Here is a 5,411-nt window from a genome sequence, read left to right on the forward strand (position 1 = left end):
GTCGCCTTAATCACTCCATTCGGCTCACTCACTGTCAAGGTAAAAAAAAAAAATTCCGCGACTCAAACCATTGTCCTCATTGACGACAGAGGGGTAAACAATGTTGAATTCTGAAGCTCCTGTGAAGGCAAGAGCCGATCTTTCGTCCTCACAAGGTGGATAATTTGCAAACGCTGTCTTAATCTAATGATCAATTTTATAGCTTTTCGGCAATTTTAACCTGTAGATTTTCAATGGCATTTTCGTTGTCCGATCAAATCCTTCTTTATTTTCGCCTGAACAAAATCTTGATCGCGTAACACTCAAATGTTTACAAAAGCTCTCAGCCGTCGAAATGTAATTTGTTTGAAATATTTATGCCTCTAACGCTGTTCGAAGGCTACATATGTTTGGTTACAACGACAAACTTACAGCCCGATTATCGCAAGAAACCTGTCGTTTCGAAATCATTCCTTATAAAGCGAAAGGCTATGTGGACATAACTGGTTCAGGCGAACCAAGAATGTTCACTGCTCAGTACTGTTCACAATATTTCTTACTGCGTATGGACGTGCATATGATAATAAAACATCTAATCATGAAGTCCACACTTTATCCGTGTATTCGGTTGGTAAAAGTAACAGTTACTAAATGTACTTCATTACTGAATGTGTGAGACAATCAGCTTGGCAGATATGCACACATTAACCTTCAGTCTCCGCACTATATATTCTGCAACAATTTGTAGACAACAATTGTCACACCAAGATACGTTCTAATATCCTGCAACTAGAACGCTGCAACAGTAAGAATACGCAGTTTATAACTACTGGGAAAACATCACGTTCTTTATTGTTTAACTTCAGCTTCTGTCGATACGGAATCAACTGGCGCGTGTAGTTTAATATAGTTCTTTCTCTGCAACTCACAAGTACTCTCTTCTTAAAGAAATAAACATAAATTCCTGATACACTTCCGAGAAAAACAAAGATCTGGACTATGATGTGCAGCACCTAGAAAGCGGATTCAAGTTTGCTGTCATTGAGCCACATGATCATTGGCTCTGCGTCCCCGCAGACTGCTTCGCCGAAATGGTTGACACTTGTACCACTGAAGGGTTGTCTAAAGGTAATTCAAATTTTTACACGCGCTGCGCAGCCGCAGTCAGCACCGCCCCCCCCCCCCCCCATCCAAAACATTCCGAAGGACTGAAATGACTGCCGTCGTCGAGGCGCCGCGTATATGGGAGGGTTGAATTGCTCTCAGTAAACGGTCTGTACCAAGTGTGGTCTGCATAGTTATTGAGTTGCAGTTCGCATAATACAGTATTACGGTAGTAATTTTGCATTGTTCACGTCTAGTAAATCAATTACAAAATTTTAGCACATATAGTTGGTTTATTTTTTTTTTTTGCTTTTAGCTTCCGTATGAAATTTCACTTTTTTGTCCTTAAAGCAGGCTTGCATTCGTTGAATTTTTTATATGATGCGTATGTTTTGACCAAAACATTATTGATTTCCTTGAAACACAATCAATATTTAGCCTAATTTCCTGGTATATTTATAATGTTGAAAAAAAGAAATAATTTCCCAAAGTGTCTTTATAAAAACCCGAATAATTTTGTTCACGTGCTCATCACTGAGTTCAGCGCTATATTTCTCAGGAGTAGCTTCACAAGAGACTGTCTTAAACACTTCGGTGCCACAACGGGTGGCATTTAATCAGTTAATACATTCCCCGTTTGCTAAGCAAGGAATGTTTGTACGACAATGCGTCACGCGAAAAATTATTGCAGTGATGAGAATGCCGGAGGCGACACCTGAGCATGCTTGCGCGCACTGAAGTGAATTGTTTACCTTGCGGACTTGCGTCCACAAACTAAGCAAGTCGGCGACACCGGTCACAAGCGAACTCTGTTATTTGTAAGCACTGACATCATTTCGGTCTAACTGACGCGAAATGCCACGCTGTGAAGACAGCTTCCACGATAAAGAAAAAGCTAGGTAATATAACCATGTATACAGAACACGATGGAACCGAGCTTGGCTACGGTAAGACACAATAAATCTGGGCATAAGTAGCATTGCAAAGTCAATGGTGCTTGCAGATCCGAGTGCTAGTGATAGTGAAAATATAAACAACACTTCATTTCAACATTAATGCAAGATCTTATCGCACAAAGCAAGATAAAGGACCGTACAAGATGGTCATTCCCTCACCGCAGCCGTGGCCCAGTGGCTTGGTCACCTGCCTCGGCTTCGGGAGGTGGCAAGTTCGAAACCCACCGCCGGCCACCCAACCGGTAAACAATGGGTACAGGCTTCCCCCGACCTGGCGGCCGGTTCTCTCAGGGGGAGCGCCTGGGAGGAGGCTCTTCATCTCCCGCTGTGGCCCGAGAGCCATCCACACCGTTTCGAACACCGTCTGCAAAGGCGGTTTGGGTGTGTGTTTGTGTGTGTGACGTCCATGTGTTTGTCTTTCTGTGTTGCCCTCCTCTAGAGGGATGCCCAGGCATCAATGCCGGGGTTACCACGAATGGATACCTGTGAAGTGGCGCCATGTCCTGTGTTCTGGCGGTAACGACGGACGCCGAGCCTCCTTTTTCTGCCATTGATAAATGAATAATTGCGGTACATCAAAGTTCATTAACTGCAAATTTTTACTAAGAAAACAAAGTAATTAAAATAGATACAACGCTATTTTCAATGACAAATAAAGTAAAATAATATTTTCTTTTATGATTTGTATCCCAAATTTACTTTAATGACGGGCTGAGGAAGGAATGGACCTTTGCGTATATCTGCACTTCGGTCTAAAAAATGAAAAGCTTCTAAGTAATCAGAAAATTCAAGTTAAAGCGTTATGGCACTCTTGGGCACCTTTGTGTTGAAGTCCCTTTCGACGTGTTTTTCCGCATTGGTTGCCGATCTAGCGCTGTGATGGCATGGAGCTTGAGAAACAACGCTAAATGTCGCCCATGGTGCTTTTTCTCCTGCAGAAAACACAAAACAGAGACTGTGAGGACCTATTAATTTTTCCTGGGTCACCAAAACGTTCACTTCAAAGTATAATCGCTGGCAGAACGTTTAAACTATTTTCCAGCTACAGCATGGCGACGACACCACGTAAGAGCTTTGAATTTCTCAAAGGAGGGTATCATTTAGAGAAAAATTGCCTAATTTTGATTTTTTATGCACGCATGCGATCTAATGCACCAGCGTTTCAGCCTGCAAAGGGAAGAAATTGAATCAAGCTGTGTTGCCCACAATGCACCAATCTAAGGTCTCACTTCCACAACGTGCAGAATTAAGTCGGCATCGGTGAGCGCCGTTCGTCCACCTAAAACTTGGATATTAGCTCCAATCAATTATTTTATAATTTGATGGCAAGTAAAGTCTTATTACATCGCCCTCCACGATAGATCACAGACCATGCCAATTCTGACACACCGAAAATTTCCGAGGCCTAAAATAGCTTCCCGGAAGCAATATTTTTACCAGTTAACAGCGTTGTTTTTAGACCAGCGAGTTTTGAAAACAGGCTTCTTGACATAAAGTTATATTTGGTTCTCAGTTTTACACCCCAGCCTTTTTATGCATTTCGGACAATCGGCACAATAGCTACAGAAACACCGTTAAAGCAAATTTTGGAAAATTTTAATAAGGACGGTTACAGAACAGCATCAACAAAACAGTAAAAAAGGACCTCCATTTATTAAACAAGAAAGCAGCAATTTCGAAAGTATTGCGTACTCGCGAATGTATTTCTAACCATTATCCTATTGCGTGCTTTTTGCGTCTTGCCGTTGCTTTGAGCAAGCTTGTGGACACACATTTCTGTCTGAGCCATCTAAATAAATCAACTGCTCGAATAGTGTTTAAATAAAGTATCCCTTCAAATCTGCATTTTGTACACCTTCTAGAAGAGTAGTCTATATTTGATTTGACAAATAAAATAATGTTTTTGAACATTCTCTGGCGTGTGTAGCTTCCACAAGCAGGAACGAGTTCTCACCGTTGATGAATTATAACAATAAATGAACGAAATTTATATATGCGAACTATTATGTATATAATGCAGCGTATAATTCTCTTCCAATATAGCTTGCAGCGCTATTGTTAAATTTATCCTTCTGTGCTTACGGTAAACGTTTTGTGTTTTTCTAAATATGCCCTCCGATATTTCATTTGTCGGTTGAATTTGTAAAGCCACATTTTATTTGTCTGTCAATGCACATTTAGGCCAATAACATAAACGACCGATATATAGTTGATTCACTGAACATTTTACGAAGCCTAACACTCCAGCCATATTCCAGAAAAATATAAATGCAAATTTTCATACACCAAGTTTCACATGTAGTTTCTTTAATGCCTTCAGCAATGCAACGACTGCATTGTGCAGTGTGCATCTAACTGGTCCATTACCCTACCGCGAGCATGCGTTTTTGAAAGCTTGGATATATGTATTGTTACTTGGCTGTGAAAATGATGTAGCTGCCACGCAGATAGACTGGCGTGAACCTAATATTAACACTTTCGTTTGAAGAAAGAGGTAATTGGGCTAGTTGGCAGAGATTCACATCAACAGCGCAGCGCGAAGAGACGACAGACGAGAAATGGGGCGTCTTGGAGTCGATCCGTCGACTGTGTGCGGTGCACTGTTGATATACGGTTTTTAAGGCGAATGCCTTACTTGCCTCATAAGTGCGGACAGGAAGTATGCGTCCTTATGAGGTGCTTGCTGCGTCTATAAATGAATTAATGAAAAAGAAACTTCTGACCAGTATGCTCTCCGGAAGTAGTCGAGCTACTCAATGCCCGCCGATCTCCGCCTCAGGAAGCAATAAGCCTATAGTACGATGTCTTCGAGTTATGCAAATAAAACCAAAATTTACCTAGTAAAACAATGTTGAGTCAGTGACACGGGGCTCTGATAATGTGTGATAAACTTGGCAGCATCTCGTTTTGCAAAAAAAAGCTGTGGTACCTTAAATCGGCTGCTAGGATATCGCAATATAAGATAAGGTCGGTTTTATGAAAATACACAAGAAGAAAATTATCGCTTTGTTCAATATAAAAGAGAGTGGAATGTGAACAACTTCCACCGAAGCCGTGGCCCAGTGGTTTGGTCGCCCGTCTCGGCTGCGGAAAGTGCGAGGTTCGAGGTTCGATTCGCACCGCCGGCCACCCAACCAGTAAAAAATGGGTACAGGCTTCCCCAGACCTGGCGACCGGTCTTCTAAGGGGGAGAGCCTGTGAGGAGGCTCGTTATATTCTATGGCCTACGGGCCACCGACTCCGATTTCATTTATTCCGGTTTCATCTGTTCCTGTTTCATCTGTTCAGTCCAGTGTATGTCCTCAATCGCTCGTTTCATACTTGCAGTCCCGGTGTACGTCTCCGATGTTAATTATCCCAGTGATTCTCTAC

The sequence above is a fragment of the Amblyomma maculatum genome, chromosome 8 (assembly GCF_055883805.1).
Source record: "Amblyomma maculatum isolate TAMU_Amacu chromosome 8, ASM5588380v1, whole genome shotgun sequence".
NCBI classification, from domain to species: Eukaryota; Metazoa; Arthropoda; class Arachnida; order Ixodida; family Ixodidae; genus Amblyomma; species Amblyomma maculatum.